General features: G+C 42.8%; 1 protein-coding gene across 1 annotated transcript in view; it reads left to right on the top strand.

Annotated features, from left to right (window-relative positions):
- The window catches only part of dock2 (dedicator of cytokinesis 2), a 703,541-nt gene that overhangs the window by 611,790 nt on the left and 70,553 nt on the right, over positions 1–21,198 (top strand). The gene's annotated exons all lie outside the window — the stretch shown is intronic.

The raw sequence follows: 21,198 nt of genomic DNA, 5'->3' as shown, positions 1-21,198 counted from the left end.
TATTCTACACCCTAGACACAATTTGCAGAAGCCAATTAACCTACAAACCTGCACGTCTTTGGAATGTGGGAGGAAACCGGTGCAGTTGGCGAAAGCCCACACGGTCACGCGGAGAACATAAATACTCCGTACAGACAGAAACGTAGCAGGATTGAATCCGGATCTCTGGCACTGTAAGGCAGCAGCTTTACCGCTGCACCACTGTGCTGCCCCTGTTGATGTTGGGGAGCCTGGTTTATGTGATGGACTGGGCTATGTTCACAATTCTCTGCTATTTCTTATAATCTTGGGCAGTGCAGATGCTGAACCAAGCTGCGATGAATCCCGATAGGTTTCTTTCTTTCATCCTTAGTAAATGGAGGGTCATTTTACACATGCCCTGTTTCTTTTGCATTTTGAGGAAGAAGAGGCATTGCTGTGGCTTTTTTTTGGCCAATACAAATTGTTTGGTAAAATTGACACCAAGAAACTTGAAGCTCTTGACCATCTCCACATCAGCACCGTTGCTGCAGATTAGTGTGTACACTCCACCCCATTTCCTGAAATCCATACCTAGCTCCTTTGTTTTGATGACATTGTGAGAGAGGTTGTGGTGTTGACACCGTATTACTAAGCTCTCTACCTCATTTTGGGTGTTGGACAGGCAGCTTCGCCATTCAATAACTGTGGAAACATTAAGAGACTTGACTGAACACCTTCACTCAATCCACCTTGGCCCACGCGATCTCCCAGTTGCTATATACTTGAACTCCCTCTCCCATTTCTATACTGACCATTCTGTCCTGGGCATCCTCCACTGTCAGACTGAGGGCCAATGCCAATTAGAGGAACAGCACCTCATATTTCGCTTGGACAGTTTACAACATTTCTCTAACTTCAAGTAACCCTTGCTTTCCCTCTCCATCCTTTCCCCAACCTAATTCTCCGACTAGTTTCATTGTCCTCCTGATTAATTTTACTAATTGTATGCCTCGTTGTCACCTTCCCCTCAGCCAACAATTAATCATTCTCTATTTCCTTGATCAACATCTGCTTTGACCTGTCATTTTCACACCTTACCCTTCCATATCTCCAGTTTCACTCTGCCCTGAATCTCAGTCTGAAGAAGGGTCTCAACCCGAAATGTCACCCATTTCTTCTCTCCAGAGATGCTGCGTGAGTTACTCCAGTATGTTTTGTCTATTTTAAGTAAATTGATGGCAAGTTAGAGGTGGCTGTGCGGTGCACATGTAGAACCTAACTTGTTCTCAGATTATGCAACTGTGTAAAAGTAAGTTGCTCAAAAATTCTGGGGGAGTCAAAGTTAGATTCTCGAAAGAGGTAATAGTGTGGAATCTCAAAGACATGCCATTGCGGGTCATCATCTGCCTATGATGGATAGATAAAAATAGAAACAGGTGAATATGATCCCAAACAAGTGAAGAATGGTGGTGAGGCATTACATGTGAGGTGATGTAGTCAGGTAAATCAGATCACCAGTTACAATCAATGACAAGAATAAGAGGGAAAGTTACAATGCATAACAAGAGGTGACACATACTTAATGGCAGGGTTCAAATATGGGTTTGACAGGAAAGATTAGTATAGATTGGATGTGAAATACTGTATACTGTTGAGAGGTGGCACCACGGCCATAATTTGCAAGGATCAATAACCAAATAAATATACATTTTTTCAAAAAAAGGGATGCTAATTATAGACAAAATGTGTAGGAAGTGTCTCGACCTGAAATGTCACCCATTCCTTCTCTCCAGAGATGCCGCTAAGTTACTCCAACATTTTGTGTCTATGCTGATTGTAGAAACAGTATCGTGTCTGAGGGGAATTGCTAAAAGTTACTGGGGCCTAGGGGGGAATTTCAATGGTCAGTGATTAGGCAGGGTTGGGGTAAAAAGATTAAGAGCTGGCTCTACGATAATGTACGATACGATACTTTATGATAAACCTTATTCACCCCGGACGGAAATTGGTCTGCCGACAGTCACGACACACAAGGTACACAAAAACCTTAAATTAAAAGTGAAAACTAAAAGAAAAAGACAAGCAACTGATGGCTGGCTGCTGTGTGCACAGCGCCTTCACTGGAACAAAGAAACACAGACTTATCCCCTGGACCAGGGGTGGGGAACCTATTAATGGTGGAATGCCGCATTAAGTTAGCTGTAATCTAATAAGGCCGCATCCAAGAAACTTCAATTAGATATACTTCAAAATGTACATTATTTTGTTAAAATAGCCCTCATGACATGCGGTGCTGGCTCGAAGGGCCAAATGGCCTCCTCTTGCACCTATTTTCTATGTTTTCTATGACTTACTAATGTTTTAATTGTGGCCGTCAGTCGGGGAGGCTTATTTTGTTGAATCTTCTTTTACTCTTTGATATTTTAAATACGTTCATTTTAAGATTAAAATAAAAATAATAAAAGATGAACAAAACCACATTAATAATAATAAAAAGATTTGTTCTATAAAATTTGGATTCATTCAAAAGATTCCCCACCCCTGCCCTGGGCAGAGGATTCTAAACTAGAGTGTGTCCCCCCTCCCCACACCAGATCCCCCTGTGTTCTCCCACCGTCCCTCACCCTGATCGACCGCGAGGCCCCATCGCCACCGAGGCTCCTGTAGCTGCTGAGGCCCACGTTGCCGCCGATGCTCCCGTAGCCACCGAGGCATTTATCGCATAAATGAGATAAACCAGGAGAGCATGGAGGTATAGTAATAGAAAGTCCTAGACAAGGTTGGTTTGCCCCAATGACCTTTGACTGGGACAGAATTTAGAAGAGGAACTGATCAGATAGTCTGTGTCTTTGAAATAAAGATGTTTATGAGCTTTATGCTCATGTCTGTAATGGATGTGAAGAAGACAAGGGAAAAATATTTAAAATGGCCACATTCTCTACTAGAGTTCTTATGATAAAGTCAATTAGAAAATAAATTATAAATACGTTATCACAAAGTATTTGTGCATCTGAACTGTTTTCTCAAATGCATCAGTACTGTGGTATGATTAAGGCTTTCAAGGTTGTTTTCTTAAAATTAGGTCAGCACATCAAAGAAAATGGATAATGGTATTAATTTGCAGGCCAAATGCCTCTGAACTGCACAGCATGGCTGGGTTAAGTGGCTGCTCATTTTAATGAAATAATTCAGAAAGTGATGGCATAATTGGAAAGTTTGAGAAATGAAGGTCAGCGTACAGCAAAGCAAAATATGTAGAAGGAAAAGGAGTGCAAAATGAAGGTGAGTTTAATTTGTGTCAGGTTGGAAAGTGTCCAATGAGACCTAGGGCGAAGAGTAAAGGGGCTGTCCCACTGCGGCGACCTAATTTGCAAGTTTAGAAGAGTTTGCCCTCGACACATACTCGCAGCATGGTCGACACGATGTCCTAGTTGGTCTTTGTAACTCTCCTTCATGCTCGAGAGTAGTCCCCGCATACCACTCGAGGCCTCAGCTAGGTTGCGGCGTATTTTTCAACATGCTGAAAAATGCCCGCGAGTCAAAAAAGGTCGCCATGGAAAAAAACGATATTTTTTTTACTCGTAGGTTTAGTCGAAGTATGTTATTCGTAGGTAATCGAGGGTAGTCGAAGATAATCGAAGGTAGTCAAAGGTAGTCGTAGATAGTCTTCAACATAGTCAAAGGGAGGTTAAAGGAGATCGAATGAGGTCGTCTTCACTCTCCACTATTCTGTGTCCAATTTTCCCGAAGCTAGTCGAAGCTAGTCTTCAACATAGTCGAAGAAGGTCTTCAACATGACACTTTTTCAATCTCTCTAAAACTCTTCTAAACTTGCCAATTAGGTCGCCGCAGTGGGACAGCCCCTTTAATATCTCACATGGGGAAATATACTGTATTATAATACTCCCAATAGAGACTGTCACCTAAGGTGATTGCGGATCAGGATATCAGGAGCCGCGATGTTGCAGTCCCAATAACAGTTCCTCATCCATCCTTTGACAAGAGCTTGATGATGAGAGTTGAAGTCAGTGAAGTTACCCTGGGAAGAGATTGGGTCACCTAGGTAGCCACGTTCAGAAAATAGCAAACAGTGTCTGTATGGAGGTTGTACGTTCTCCCCGTGACCGTATGTGTTTTCTCCGAGATTTTCGGTTTCCTCCCGCACTCCAAAGACGTACAGGTTTGTAGGTTGATTGGCTTGGTAAATGTAAAAATGGTCCCTAGTCGGTGTAAGGTGCGGGGATCGCTGGTCGGTGCGGACCCGGTCGGCCGAAGGGCCTGTTTCCACGCTGCATCTCTAAACTAAATTAAACTAAACAGTGAATTTAAATTTAGCAGATAATGAATGGAACAAATGTACATGATATCATAAATCATAAAGTAAATGATATGTGTGGAAGAGGGAGAGGGTGATAGAGTGGTTGCGAAGTTGAACTCATCGCAATGACGCTTCATTTCAAATTATGAAGATATCCATTATTTGATTTCTGAGGAGACAATTCAGTTTCATGAGCAGACTAGCCATGCAAGGGACTTAAGGAGGAAGCTGGTTCAACATAAACAGAATGGTCCTGTGTTCAAACTTCCTTGGACCTCGGCGAAACATTGCAAAGTATATTGATTTGAAACCAACCTTTCATGGCCATTTTTCAACCTGCCCCATGTAGATTAGATCATGGAAATATTATAAATGGCAGTCCTGACCTCTTTTGCATTTCCCTACATCTGTATTGAGCAAAAGGCCAGTTCTAATGACATAAAAATAATTTAATGTCAGTTTCAAGGAATGAGGGAGGACCTAATTGAAACATGCAGAATAGTGAAAGACTTGGATATAGTGGATGTGGATGTTGCCACTAGTGGGAGAGTCTATGACTAGAGATCATAGCCTCAGAATTAAAGGACGTTCTTTTGGGAAGGAGATGAGGAGAAATGTATTTAGTCAGAAGGTGGTGAATCTGTGGAATTCTTCGCTATAGAAAGCTGTGGAGGCCGTCAATTAATATTTTTAAGGCAGAGATAGATATATTCTTGATTAGTACAGGTGTCAGAGGTTGTGGGGAGAAGGCAGGAGAGTGGGGTTAGGAGGGAGAGATAGATTAACCATGATTGAATGGCAGAGCAGACTGGATGGGCTGAATGGCCTGAATTCTACTCCTATTCCTTATGACCTTATGACACACTGAACAAGGACTTTTCCAGGACGTAACCGGCTTTGATGGAAAGACCTACCACCATTCCAAGCTTTTGATTGTTGAACATTGCCCTCTGCTCAAAGCTACATGTGTTTGAGCATCTGCAGCTTTACAAAACACTGGTTAGACTGCACTTGGAAATTTGTCTTCAGTTTTGGCAGCTATGGTTGTGATGGAGAGACAGCAGAAGTGATCCATCAGGATCTTGGTTAGATTGGAGGGCTTCAGTTATGGGAAATAATGTGGGATTGTTTTCCCGAGAGTAGAGGTGGCCCAATTAAGATATATAATATTATAAGAGGCAGAAACAGGATGGACAGTCAGATTAATTTCCCCACAGTATGGGCGAGAGGACATATGTTTAAGACAGGAGGAAGGAATTTTAAAAGGGACGTGAGGGGTAAGTTTTTTTACACAGACATTGGTTCCTGGAACTCACTGCCAGAGACGATGGTGAAATCAGATAAAATCACTACAATTAGGGAACATTTAGACAGGCACTTGAATAGGCAAGGCATAGAAAGATACTGTATAAACATTACGTGGATAAACCTGGGTGTGGTGGACTGTAATGCCCCTGTCCCACTTAGGAAACCTGAACGGAAACCTCTGGAGACTTTGCGCCCCACCCAAGGTTTCCGTGCGGTTCCCGGAGGTTGCAGGTGGTTGTCGGAGGTTGCAGGTAGTGGAAGCAGGTAGGGAGACTGACAAAAACCTCCGGGATCGCAAAGTCTCCAGAGGTTTCCGTTCAGGTTTCCCTAGTGGGACAGGGGCATTAGGCTTGTTTCCGTGCTGTATAATTAACTATATGACCCCAAGATGCATTGAGTTTGGTTGTGTTGCCTCGCATCAGTTCACCTTGCAAGTGGATCATCAACTTCCTGACCAACAGACCCCAATTAGCGAGGGTGGGGGATAAATCATCCTCTACGATAATTCTAAACACTGGTGCTCCGCAAGGATGCATTCTCAGCCACCGTCTTTACTCCTTGTACACCTACGACTGTGCAGCCATATACAAATTCAGCACGGTGGCGCAGCGGTAGAGTTGCTGCCTTACAGCACCAGAGACCCGAGTCCCGGGTTCGATCCTGACTACAGCTGCTTGCCTGTACAGAGTTTGTGCGTTCTCCCCGTGACTTGCATGGGTCTTTTAAACAAGATCTTTGGTTTCCTTCCACACTCCAAAGACGTACAGGTTTGTGGGTTAATTGGCTTGGTAAAAATGTAAATTGTCCCTAGTGTGTGTAGGACAGAGTTAATGTGTGGGGATCACTGGTTGATGTGAACCCGGTGGGATGAAGGACCTGTTTCTATAATGTATCTCAAAACAATCAATATGCTCTCTACTGTAAACATTCAGAAGTTCAAGAAAGTCATCTCTGATATACCGATTCTCCAGAATCTTCCCACAAACGTACTGAAGGAGCATTAAAGTAAAGTGCTCTCTAAGTATATCTGCACCCCTATCCTGTGTAGGTCATGGAAGGCACTTCAAGTTTTATGTAACATGATCATTATATTAAATCAGTAAAAAGTACTAAAAAGTAGCTTCCATGTTCTTGTGGACTATCAGTTTTATGGGAGCCGTCTTTTGAATGCAGTGGAAAGGGTCTACAAGTAAGAAGTGTCTTGGCCCAAAACATCACCTATTGCTTCCCTCCAGAGATGCTGCCTGACCCACAGAGTTACTCCAGCTTTTTGTGTCTACCACCACTGATGAAGTTTGTCACAGAGCTAATAACAAATATCCTCATAATATCCTTATAACAAATACAAGCAAATTCCTTGCATGTGAATACTCGGCCAATACTTACTATGCCTTCATCGCTGTCAGAGTTATAGGGAGATTCAGCATGGGAATCAGCCCTTTAATCCACTGAGTCTGTGCTGATCAGCAAGCAACCAATGACACTATCCGGTATTAACCTCATTTCATTCTCTCCGTAATCTTATTAACAGCCTCTTCTTACTTATACATCAGGGCAATTTACAGAGACCGACTCGCCTAATAGCCTGCAACTCTGAGGGGTGTGGGAGGAAATTGGTGCACATAGGGGAGATCAAACAGTCTCAGGAAGGACATGCAAACTCCACACAGACAGCACCAGCCAGCACCAGCTCCACACTCACAGAGCCAGAGACCCGTCTTCGATCCTGACTACGGGTGCTGTATGTGCGTCGTCTGTACGTTCTCCCTATGATTGCTTTCTCCGGGTGCTCTGGTTTCCTCCTACTTCCAAAGATGTGCAGGTCTGCAGGGTAATTGGCTTCTGTAAATTTCCTCTAGTGTGTAAGATGGGTAAATGTGAAAACATTGTGTGTGGGTGATCGATGGTCGGCATGGACTCAATTGACAATAGACAAAAGGTGCTGGAGTAGGCCATTCGACCCTTCGAGCCAGCACCGTCCATTCAATGTGATTATGACTGATCATCCACAATCAGTACCCCGTTCCTGCCTTCTCCCCATATCCCCTGACTCTGCTATTTTTAAGAGCCCTATCTAGCTCTCTCTTGAAAGTATCCAGAGAACCGCCCTCTGAGGCAGAGAATTCCACAGACTCACAACTCTCTGTGAGAAAAAGTGTTTCCTCATCTACGTTCTAAATGGCATACCACTTATTCTTAAACTGTGGCCCCTGGTTCTGGATTCCCCCAACTTCGGGAACACGTCTCCTGATGGGCCAAAGGAGCCTATTTCCACTCTGCATCTCTAAACTCTACACTAGAGGTCAGGATTGCTGGAGGAGCTGTGCCGATTTGTTGTCTGCACCCTCGTGTGAACGCTCAGTATTTTTGATAGTGTGAGAGAGAGCATCAGTCATCACTCAGCCCATTGAAACAAGATACTTTCTTTCTGGTATCTTTGGAGGCCACAGCATTTAACTCACCCACTGCACTCTGATACTGACTCAGAATAAAGGATCTCGGATGATTGCTGGGAATACATTTCATGAGTTTTATCTAATTTATCATAACAGCAGACTAGTTTACCTCCCCTGTCATTGGCCAACAATTGTGTGGGATTTTCCACTGGGCTATCATTTGAAAATGATGCTGAAAATTGCACTTATGTTGAAAATATCCACTTGTGGCCTAATTTGGCAGCTGATAGCAAGGAAATGAAAGATAAATGCAAGGATAAGCTGCTATTACTTGAAGAAAATGTCCCTTTCATACCACATCTTCCTTACTTAAGTATGAAAATTAAAATTTCAAGCCATCTAGCTATTATTCATGGGCATTAGTCACTTTAAAACCTGCAACTGGGAAGGTTTTTCAATTCTTAATGTGAGTCACTCTGAAACCACAAAAATGCATTAAAAGATAGAATATCAAGATCAGGTCGCAGTATGGATAATTTTTAAAGTCACTTTCAAATATCGCCCTAAAATGCCACAAAATATAACTTTGCGTTTCGATTGTGAATTCAATATCCCGAGTTATAAAGTCATTAAAATGGGCAGGGAAAAAGTATGAGATTTCATTTTTAGTTTAGTTTAATTTAGTTTAGAGATACAGCGTAGAAACAAGTCCTTCGGCCCACCGAATCGGCACTGACCAGCGATCCCCACACATTTACACTATCCTACACACACTAGGAAGAATTTACACTTATACCAAGCCAATTAACCTACAAGCCCGTACATCTTTGGAGTGGGGGAAGATACCAAAGATCTGGGAGAAAGCCCACGTGGTCACGGGGAGAACATAGAAACTCCATACAGAGAGCACCAATGGTCGGGATCCAACCCGGGTCTACGACGCCGCAAGTATTGTAAGGCAGCAACTCTACCATTGCACCGTCCAATGATACCACATGGATAAGGGATAATATAGGTCAAGTGAAGCAACTGTGGATGCTCTGTGGTTGGAAAAGTGTGATGAGGAGTAATGTGTGATGAGGAGTGATGAGTAGGGAGCTCCAGCTACACAGAAGGTTTGACCCGGGGTCCGATTGCCTGGCGCAGGGGAGCTGACATCCCCACGATGCGGGAACTGATCGCCCCGATGCCGAGGGTCCAAATGCCGTCGGCTATGGGAGTCAAGATCGTCCCGTCAACGGAAGGCTCGAGGCTCCCGACTGCGGGAGAACAAAGAAAGGGAGTGATTTAACTTTTTTTCGGCTTCCATCACAGTGAGGAATGCGGAGGAGTCACTGTGGTGGATGTTTATGTTAAAATGTCTTTTGTATGTTCCGTTGCTTTTTATTTGTATGACTGACTTGGCAAATTAAATTCCTCGTATGTTGCAAAACATACTTGGCTAATAAAGTATTATTATGATTGTGATGTAATAGCTAAGCAACAGGATATATTTATTCAGATGATAGAAGGGCTGTAGAAAAAGCAATTATTCATCAGGAAACTTTACTTTTCAAATTAATCTGAAAGATGGGCATGGACTAAGGCAGGAGGACGGTAACCTGGAGGTTCTATTATGCAACAATGATTAAATTTACAACAAGCTTCGTCACTGAGTTCTCCATTTATAGACGTGCCATAAGCAAAGAGGCTGCAAGATATGAGCAGAGACATCAAATAGTGGGCACAGTTCATTTCGACATCTCCTTGCACAACTTTGTTTTGAATTGCAGGGCCTACACATAACATGTACACTCATGCTAAAACCTGCCTGCCCTAAGCCTGATTAAACCATGGTTAAAGCAAGTCTGATCAGGTTCACTGCAGAGATTCAAAAGTTGGTGGTATGAATATTGACAGAGTCATAGAGTGATACAGTGTGGAAACAGGCCCCTCGGCCCAACTTGCCCACACCGGCCAACATGTCCCAGCTACACTAGTCCCACCTGCCTACATTTGTTCCATATTCCTCCAAACATGTCCTATCCATGTACCTGTCCAACTGTTTCTTAAACGTTGGGATAGTCCCAACCTCAACTACCTCCTCTGGCAGCTTGTTCCACCCACCCACCCACCCACCAGGATGAAAAGGTTACCCCTCAGATTCCTATTAAATATTTTCCCCTTCATCTTGAACCTATGTGCTCTAGTCCTCGATTCCCCTACTCTGGGCACGAGAGTCTGCATCTACCCGATTTATTCCTCTCAAGATTTTATACACCTCTATAAGATAACCCCTCATCCTCCTGCACTCCAAGGAATAGGAACCCAGCCTACTCAACCTTTCCCTATAGCTCAGACCCTCTAGTCCTGGCAACATCCTTCATAAATCTTCTCAGAACCCTTCCAAGCATGATAATATTTTTCCTATAACATGGTGCCCAGAACTGAATACAATATTCTAAATGCAGTCTCACCAACATCTTATACAACTGCAACATGACCTCCCAACTTCTCTACTCAATATTCTGACTGTTGAAGGCCAATATACCAAAAGCCTTTTCGACCACCTTATCTACGTATCTGCGACTCGACCTTCAAGGAACCATGCACCTGTACTAGATCCCTCTGCTCTACAACACAATCCAGAGGCCTATCATTTACTGTGTAGGTCCTGCCCTTGTTCGACGTCCCAAAATCCAACACCTCACATCTCTCTGTATTAAATTCCATCAACCATTCCTCAGCCTACGTGGCAAATCGATCCAGATCCTGCTGTAATCTTTCACAACCGTCTTCACTGTCTGCAAAACTATCCACTTCTGTATCATCATCAAACTTGCTAATCTTGCCCTGTATGTTCTCATCCACATCATTGATGTAGATGACAAACAGTAACAGGACCAGCACCCAACCATGAGGCACACCACTTGTCACAGGCCTCCAGTCCAAGCAGCAACCTTCCACCATCACCCTCTGCTTCCTTCCTTGAAGCCAATTTTCTATCCATTCAGCTATCTCTCCTTGGATCCCATGCGATCTAACTTTGTAACCCTTGCTTTCACTCTCTCTCCATCCCTCCCCCTTTTCAGTTCTCCGACCAGTCTGACTGTCCCTCTGCTTACATTTTATCTCTGTTTGCTTTGTTGTCATCATCTCCTAGCTAACACTGATCTACTCTACTTTTTCCTTGAACTTCATCTCTTTTGAACTCTTACACTTCCTTGTCTCTGTGACAACCTCTCCCCTAACTCTCGGTCTGAAGAAGGGTCTCGACCTGAAACGTCACCCATTCCTTCTAACCAGAGATGCTTCCTGTCCCGCTGTTACTCCAGCATTCTGTGTATGTCTTCCATAGTTAGTCGTTGTTTTCATGTATGTTAATCCCCCTGCTGTTGGCATCTTTGAAGTCCTGGTAATAGTGCAGAAAATGCCAGGCCATAGACTTTGTCCTGAGAACCTCCTACCTAAAGATTTGCATAATCCCTAGGTTTGCCAGTTTATGCTGCGTATTATTGCGATGTTATAACAAGTAGAATAAACCTTAAAATTGAATATAACACTATCATTAATAATATCAGAAATTGTTATTTGATTGTTTTATAAATTATAATGTGAAGCTTACAATTGGAAAGCTATACTGTACGTTCATTTATGTTTCATTCTGTTGAAACATATGTATCTATGATGAAGCTTAAAGCAGAACAAAAACTGAAAATAAATATAAAGATGTTCGACAGTATGGCACTGCTAATGGAACCACCTGAGTTACTGCAAACTACTGCTGCTAAATTCAAGACCTGCTGAATAACAGTGGGCGGCGCGACTTTCGTCAGCAGCGGCCTCTGCAGTCCGTCTGCGTTTTTATTATTTTATGTCTTATGTTTTTATGTAGTTTTTGTTATTTTTGTTGGGGTATGTGTGTGGGGGGGGCGGGGGTGGTGTGGGGGGGGGGGGGGGGGGGGTAACTTTTAAATCTCTCCCTGCACGGGAGACCCGACCTGTTCTCTGTCGGGTCTCCGTTGTCGTTGGGGCTGCAACGAGGAGCGGCCTCCAACAGGAAGACCGGGGGCTGTGGTGCCGACTACTCACCTCACCGTCGCGGAGCTGGCCGAGTCCAGAGCGGGTGGAGCTGTGGTGGACGCTGCTGCGACCCGACCTCCGGAGATCCGGTGGCTGCAACTGCGGGTCTGGCGGGTGGCACCGGGAGCCTAGAGGGAGACCGCTTTTCAGGGCTTCCGCAACGGCGACTTCTCCCGCCCGAGTTGCGGGGTTGAAGAGCACCTGAGCGGGGCCTTACAGCACCGCCCCGCGCGGCTTGGAATGGCTGCGGGACTGCGAGCGCGCGCCGGGGGCTCTAACATCAAGACCCGGTGTGCGGCCTAGCATCACCCGGCGTGGCTTTAATGGCCGTGGGACAATTCGCCATCGCCCGCCGGGGGCTTTGATTTTGACTTTGACTCTGACATCGGGGGGGAGAGTGCAGTGGAGAGATAAGTTTTTTTGACCTTCCATCACAGCGATGTGATGGATGTTTATGTAAATTATGTTGTGTCTTGGGTCTATTTGTTTGTAATGTATGGCTGCAGAAATTACATTTCGTTTGGGCCTCAAGGGGTCCAAATGACAATAAATTGAATTGTATTGTATTGTATTGTATTGTATTGTAACAGGAGTTTCTGGACCACAAAATGATGGACTAGAAAGTTTCAATCAGTGAACGCAGCCGGAGGCCTTTATCGAAGCACCGCGGTGTCGATACCTACTGGATCGCCACGTAGAAGCCCGGGTCGGTGCCCGGTCAGGGCCTCGCGGGTTGGGCGGAGGAGCCGGGCCTCTAGGGTTGGAGTCTGAGTTGGGGGAGCGGCCGACGGAGCCCACGGCTAGGGTCCGGGTTGGCACCATGGAGGCATGAACAGCGGCGTCGGCAGCGGTGAGGCATTGGCGGTAGTGAAGCGAGTCGGCTCGCGGCTGACGGTCCATGAGAGCGTGGAAGACCATCATGAGGGAGGAGGGGGAAGAAAAATGGAGACCTCGGCATGGAGGACCACCGTCAGAGGGCAGAGGAAGAAGAATGGAGGACCTGGCGTGGAGGGAACATTATGAGGGAGAACAATGGACAATTGGGGAGGGGGGGAGAACATGGACATTTGGGGACCCGGCATGGGGGAACCGTTGTGGGGGGGGGGGGATTGGGGGAAGAACAAAAGGAGGAGCCGGCGTGCTTTGTAACATTGTCAGCGCCATAGGTGGTTGCTATTTGTATACATTGGGAATGCAGCAAAGAATTTCACTGTGCCTAGTCACATATGACAATGAAGTATTCCATTGTATTCCAAACCAATGACGTTACATTCAGAACCTGCTGAATAGCAGGTGTTGCTGGACAACCAAATGCCGGACTAGAGAGTTTCAATCAGTGTGTTGTTGGATTTTGAGGGGGAAATATATTGAAAAGATAGTATACCGAATATATTAAATTTAATTGAGGACTTTGGATCCTTTTCAGGATATAGAATAAATTGGAACAAAAGTGAAATTATGTCGATAAAACCAAAAGACTCAACACATCTCAGGAAATTCCCCTTTAAAATAGCTACAGAAAAATTCAAATATTTGGGAATTGAAATTACTAGAAATTACCAGGATATGTTTAAAGCCAATTATAATCCCTTACTTAAGAAATTAAATAATTTGATTAAATTCTGGAAAACACTTCCGATGTCCTTAATAGGCAGAATAAACGCTATAAAAATGATTTTCTTACCACAAATTATATACCTATTTCAATCAATACCTATATATCTCCCAAAAAAGTTTTTCAAAAAATTGGACTCAGACATTACAAATTTCATATGGGATTATAAACCCCATAGAATACAAAGAACACACCTTAATAAACGAAAAGAGTGGGGGGGTCTAGCGCTCCCTAACTTTATGTATTATAATTGGGCAGTAAATATTAAAAATATGATTCACCTGCTGGACAATTCTGCCCAGCAGGCGGACTGGATTGTAATGGAAAAAGGGGACTGCTCCCCGAGTAATATAGGAGCGATTATCCTCTCACCAATAAATCTGAATAATAAAAATTATAATAAAAACCCAATTATACATAGCACAATTAGAACATGGAAACAAATAAAACAGAATCTAAAATTAAGAAACCTATCTCTCTCAATACCAATAGCCAATAACCCATCGTTTAAACCATCAATCATAGACAAATCATTTATACAATGGGAAAGAATGGGAATCAAAACGCTCGAAGATCTGTATGAAGTGGGAAAATTACTATCATTTCAACAACTACAACTGAAATATAATTTGAAAAATAATCAATATTTTAAATATCTTCAAATTTGTGATTATTTGAAAAAATACACAAAAGACTATCATAATATGCCTTCCGACTTACTGGATGAAGCAATGAAGACAAAGGCGGAATCAGCTAATTTAATATCGTACTTATATAATATCATTTTAAACATAGAAATACCCACAACAGATGGAATTAGAAGAGACTGGGAACAAGAATTAGCTATAAAAATTTCAAAAGAGAGCTGGGATAATCATTTACTACAGGTGCATAAATGCTCGATCAATGTACGACATACGCTTATCCAATTCAAAACATTACATAGACTATATTATTCAAAAACTAAATTAAATAAAATCTTTCCTAATGTTTCACCAATCTGTGATAAATGTCTGTGTCAAGAAGCTACCATAGCGCATTCTTTTGTTTTTTGTACAAAAATCCAAAAATTCTGGCATGGAATATTTGATATTTTTTCAAAATTAATTAAAATAAAACTGGTACCAAAACCAGAATGGATCATTTTTGGGATATCGGAAGGTATCCCTGAATTAAACGTGTATCAGAAGAATTTACTCAATTACGGGCTAATAATGGGAAAAAGGCTCATACTTAAATTCTGGAAAAATGCGCCCACACCAACAATAAAAATGTGGACATCAAATATGTTTGAAACATTACATCTGGAAGAGATGAGATTCCTCTTAGCAGGTAAAGCAAACCAATTCCAAAAGACGAGGTCTACGTTTATGGACCTATTACAAGCATGAGGTGCAATAGTAATTTTAAAAATAAATAAATAAATAAATGGTATCAGGACCTGGCAATGGGAGGTAAAACAACAAAAACAGACTTGGTTGGTAGTCTTTCTGCGGAGTTTAATGTTATAATAGAGCGATTGTCCTTACTTTCTTTTTCTTTCTTTTCTAGGGTCTACTTTCTTACTTTACTTCCTTCTCTAACTTCTTTTCTAAGGGGCTTTCTTTTCCCAACACTCTCTTGCACTTCACGACTCTTGCGCACCTTCTTTACTTTCCTTACTTCTATCTTTTTCTTAAAGCTTAAAAAAAAAAAAAATGAAGCGGTACAAAAAATGTATTAAGATATATGTGTTGTGTGTTATTGTAATTTACCGTACTTCTAATAAAAATAATTAAAAAAAAAAAAAGAAATATATTGAAAAGCAAAGGAGGAGAGAAAACGTACCGAGACTGCAAGATGGAAACAAGCTGCAAGAAAAGCTGGGTGAACATCAAACATTAAAATTGCACAGCTTCCCAAAAAAAAAGAGTAATCAAAGAGAATACTGACCTTTGAAAAACAGAGATGGGAATTTTGCAAATGGAAACATGGAATTGAAAGATTTCAGTCTGAAGAAAGGTCTCGACGCGAAACATCACCTATTCCTTCTCTCCAGAGAAGCTGCCTGTCCTGCTGAATTACTCCAGCATTTTGTGTCTAACATTGAATTGAAAGCCTTGTTAAGGAATTGGTATCAGAGCTCACAGTGGAGGAAGTTCCATTAAGTGGCAACTGATAATGGAACATAGGCCGCAGCTCACTCAAACCCTCTGAAGAAGGGTTTCGGCCCGAAACGTCGCCTATTTCCTTCGCTCCATAGATGCTGCTGCACCCGCTGAGTTTCCCCAGCAATTTTATGTACCCTCACTCAAACTAAAGTTGAGGTTTGGCAATAAATGTAGCTGTAAAGCAGCCAGATCCATATTTGCTGCAATGTGGGATACTCTGATCATCCCTTCTTAGAAAACCTGTTTTGTTGTTTTGCAGAATTCAAGAATTCCATGCTGTATCTCTAAACTAAACTAAACTAAAAATTGTGAAGGTATCTTCATTCATGCTTTGCTGCTAAAGTATGGAACACACTTCAACAGAGCAATGGTCACCTGTTCAATTGGTAATATTGAATTAGGGTTCATTAGGTTTTGAGATGTTAGCAAAAGTAGTCAGATCAATGAATGAGATCATCTGTGATCTATTGAATTCTGAACAATCTTGGGAGCTAAATGGCCTGAATGGATTTTAAAATTCAGAAGCTGCCTTTGAAAGCATAGATATAATGTACACCTGTTTTGAATCAACCTAATTGCAAGATATTTATTTGTATTGCTCTTTCGTCTAGCGTTTGAACTTGAAGAATGAGCTGACGTGGGCTACAGATATAAACAGTTTGAGGAAATTTACAAGTAATGTCATTATGTGCCTTGGTTTTTGATGTGTGCCTTAGGATGAATCAATATCATTAGCACATAGATTCTGTTTATACAGATACAGGTAGGAAAGTACAGAAGGGATAAAAGGCAGTTACCATTCTACATTCCAAGTGAGGTCTTGGGCAAGTTTTGCCCCATTCTTACGGATTTTTCCTTCCCTTTTATTCTAGTCGTTAACTGTATGCCTCTACTTAAATTCATCTTCAACTGCCCAAGAAGCAGGATTTTCACACTCACTCAGCTTATGGGGCAACTTCTCAATGATCACACGAATTGCGTTGTAGTTATTGAAGCTCTCATACCTTCCACGATCTTGCATACCTGGACAACTGTACGCAGATCAGGCTACAGTTGTGTTGATGGCAGTGAGTGAGGCAAAGGAGAGCCTTGTTGTAAGAAAGAAAACATAAATATTCTTCTGTTTTGTACCCTGTCCATCCTTCTCATTTTCTGAGCTGGGGAACCTCCCAATTTCCTACTGCTAATGTCAACCAAGAAATAATGCTACAACTCAACACAAAATGCTGGAGTAACTCAGCAGGACGGGCAACATCTCTGGAGAGAAGGAATGGGTGACGTTTCGGGTCGAGACCCTTCTTCAATCTGAAATGCTGCCTGTCCTGCTGAGTTACTCCAGCATTTTGTATTTATCTTTGGTTTAAACCAGCATCTGCAGTTCCTTCCTACACAATAATGCTGCAACTGACTGTTTAAATGCTTTGGACATAACAGGTCAAGGCTGTCCTTCACTTATCCCAATAAACAAGTTGCAGCAGAAGGTTATATCATGTGAACATTCACTTGTTTCTTCCCTTCCCAGCCCAGTAGGCTGTGGTTTTAAGGCTAAACCCAGGGATTGAACCAGGGAGGACACAGAATCACACAGCGTGGAAACAGGCCATTTGGCCCACCTCGTTCACCAATCCATATTAACTCCATCGTCCAGCACTTAGTCCTTAACCTTCTCAGCAATTGCCTCAGCAATGTTATTGCTCATCTGGATACTTGATAAATGTAGTCTGCAATTCTGCTTACACCATTCTCTCTGGTACTGTGTTCCAGGTTCTTACCACTCTCTGGGTGAAAAAGGTTCCCTTTAAATGTCTTGTTTTCCTTTTTCCAGTGTTGTAGCAGCCCACGCCTTTACCTGTTGACCAACATTTTATTGTATTCCTGACATAACTTCCTGACATGATTTTGCAATTATTTGCCTTTAGTGGTATATTCTGGATGTTATATCAGAAATATAATAACATTTTGTGTTTATACTGTACCAATTTTGTTCCAATCTAAGCCTGCATTTGTTCCAATAAAAATCTTGCATGATGGATGTTATCATTAAAATCACCAGCCTGACCCCCTCTGTCTTTACATTGGAGGTTATTTACAGGCGTGGAGCATGACAGCCTGCTTCAGCCCTGTATTGTGACTACTAAGAATGCTTGCTGACAAATGGGGTGTAAAACATGATTATTACACAACTCTAAACCTTAATGAATATATGCAAAGGAACAATCTATATGCAGCGCCTCCACCAACATCTGTGATCTAACATGAAGGGAGAGAGGAACTATTAAGCATGGTATTACAACATGAATCACCTCTATTACTGGTTATGAGTGTTCTGGGTTTGATGCAGAATCCCCCTCCTCATGTCCCAAAGCCCTGGAAACAAGATTTGATTTGTGGTTGGGTGACTGAAGCCCACGTTAGTCATGGGTTTTACTTCCTTCCTCTTTTTGCTAACAAGCCTGAATGCGTTCTCCATGAATGCTATTCACCAGGATAGGAATAATAAAATTCTTACCTGCTGCAACTTTACAGGTATGTTAATGCAATAACACGGTAAATAAAAGCACAATAATCAATAAGATACTAAATTATGAATTATACTACTAAACCAGAACATAATAGTGTAGGCCAAAATACATAGGGCAATCTGTGAAAAATGCATAGTAGTTCAATGGTCAGGTGGTCAGGATTGTGCAGGGTGCTTCAAGAGCCGAATGATTGATGAGACAAAGCTGTTTTTGGACCTGGAGGTCACAGTTCTCATGCTCCTATATCTTCCTCCCAATAGTAGCAGCGAGATGAAACCATTGCCAGGTTGCTGTGGGTCTTTGATTTAACCGCTCCTTCTAGGTAGTGCTTTCTGTGGATCCATTCGATTATGGGGAGGTCAGTACTTGCGATGGCCAGCTAATGTCCACCCTTTCCGCAGCATCCTACATTCTTGGGTGTTGGAGTTACCAAGTCAGGCCATGATGCAACCAGTCAGTTCGGTCTCTACCGTACACCTCTAGAAGTTCAATAGTATTCAGCGACATGCCAAATCTCCTCAAACCTCTGAGGAAATTAGAGGTATTGATGAGCTTTTCTTTGCGATTGTATCGATGTGTTGGGCCCAGGACATATCTTCAGAGATGTGCACGCCCAGGAAATGGTGTCCAAGTTCCACTCCTGGGCGTGAAACATGGACTCACTCCACTGCCATCCCACCGATGAAACTAGGTTCATGGACTTCCCCTCCTGAAGTCAATAATCAGTTCCGAGTGTCTTGCTGACATCCAGAACAAGATTGTTTTTCTGTCCCCATTCAATCAGCTTACCGATCTCCCTTCCGAACACTTACTGACCATTACCCATTATTTGTCGAGCAACATTGGTTTTATTGTTGGATTTAATGGTGGTGTTTATTGTTGTGTAACCTATACAATCTTGTGTACAGGGAGAGTAGAGCAAAGGACTAAGCACGCAGCTTTTAAGTGTCTCTATGCTGGTGGTCAACAAGGAGGAAGTGTCATTGCTAATCGCACTTATTGAGGTCCACTACTGAGGAAGCTGAGCATCCAGTTGCATTGGGCCGAGCAGAGAGAGTAGACAGGCAGAGGCCTTGGAAGCACAAGAGGCAGGAACTATTGAAAGGGGGAGGAGAAGACTGCAAGAACTATTATATCAAAATGTTACACTATTGAAACACAGCAGTGGCTGTACTCATAATGTTACCATAAACATAAGGGCCTGTCCCACTTACGCAATTTTCTTCGGTGGAGTGACCCCTGTCGCAGGGTGACGCCAGTTTGGTGGTGAGTAGTCGCCCAAAGAGTCGTACATTTTTCTGTTCGCCATTGGATTTTCAACATGTTGAAAATATTCGGCAACCTACTGCCGGCAAGTAGCCGAAAAAATTGCATAAGTGGCACAGGCCCTTAATGTCACTTTCACAGCCTAACTTTCAATACCGATCCTTTCTACACATTATTAATGAGTTTATTTACATCCAGAGTTTTGTTTCCCCATCCCAAGAATGCTGCTTCCCTGCAGAATCCGGCAGAATTCCCGATTATTTATGGCCCTGTCCCAGGGGACGAGTTCATTCCAAGAGTTCTCCCGAGTTTGCCCTGATTCGAACTCAGAGATTTACGGTAATGGCCGCTCGTCGGTACTCGGGACTCTCGTGGGCATTTTTCAACGTTGAAAAATCTTCACGAGTCTTCCCGAGCTTACCTGCCGTTAGTGAGTCTTCCCGAGTACATGCCGTTAGCGTTACAAGCCTCTAAGAGACGTCTCCGAGCTCCGATGTACCCGCTAAGTTCATTTGCTGTGCTTACCATGAGTTTGATTTTTTTTTAACTCGGGAGAGCTCTTGGAATTAACTCATACTGTGGGACAGGGCCATAACTCATCAATGCCTTCATAGTTTTCTTAGTGAGGCCCCACCACTATCCTACTTCGGCCTTTCTACTGAAGGCAGCGCCTTGCCGAACCAAGGTTCCATGGGTTTGGTTAAGTCCCAGGAATGGCCTGTTTTTGTGGATCTGAGCCACAACAGATCGCAATGGGTTTAGCTGTGGAATATACTACACAATCGGATCTGATATTGTCCCCATAGGACATTCCAAATGCTGGAGATTAATATGGGACATCAGTTGAAATTTGAACTATCTTCCAGCGGTGGCTGCGTGTCCATGGCCCCCACTGTCTGGGGCTCAGAAGGTTGTGAATTCTGATTCCATTCTGATGCAATCCTGGCACTGCGTTATATGTTATGTTTCAGTTGTGATGTTAATCCAGGGCTGTTCTTGTAGCCTTGTGTGGTGCAAAGACAATGCCATTCTTTCAAGAGTCAAGAGTGTTTTATTGTCATATGCATCAAACTATTGTCACATGCAGCAGCACAATATGTTTGTAAGCACAATACTCAATAGATTTCAAAGAAGAGCAGATATTTCCCACATTACAGCAGTGATTACAGACTTTCAACTTTGGGAACCACTAAGTTTGGTAAACCAGCAATGTCGCACCTGACAGAAGGTCATGCAAGCTATAGCACCCCCACCAATGCCCAGATTAGAGACCCAATGGACAGGATAGACTTCCTGGTGGATGCAATTCAAAAGCAAATTTAACCACTGATGAATAATTAAAAAGAGAATCAAGAATCTTTTGTTAAATTGGGCATTATAAGAAATACCAAATGCAGAAGAGCCTTTGGCGTACCTGTGACCAGCTGATTCCCACCATACAGCATAGAACAGTACAGCACATGTATCTCACTCAGCCAACAGTGTCTGTACCAAACCCGACACAATAAACACATTTTCTCTGCATCCATGTGATCCATATTCCTCCATTCTCTGAATATTCACGTGCCTATCTAAAAGCTTCTTAAACACCACTATCGTA

This window comes from Amblyraja radiata, chromosome 11 (assembly GCF_010909765.2).
Source record: "Amblyraja radiata isolate CabotCenter1 chromosome 11, sAmbRad1.1.pri, whole genome shotgun sequence".
NCBI classification, from domain to species: domain Eukaryota; kingdom Metazoa; phylum Chordata; class Chondrichthyes; order Rajiformes; family Rajidae; genus Amblyraja; species Amblyraja radiata.
Note: the sequence above shows the minus strand (reverse complement) of the source record. Positions and strands in the feature narration are given on the sequence as shown.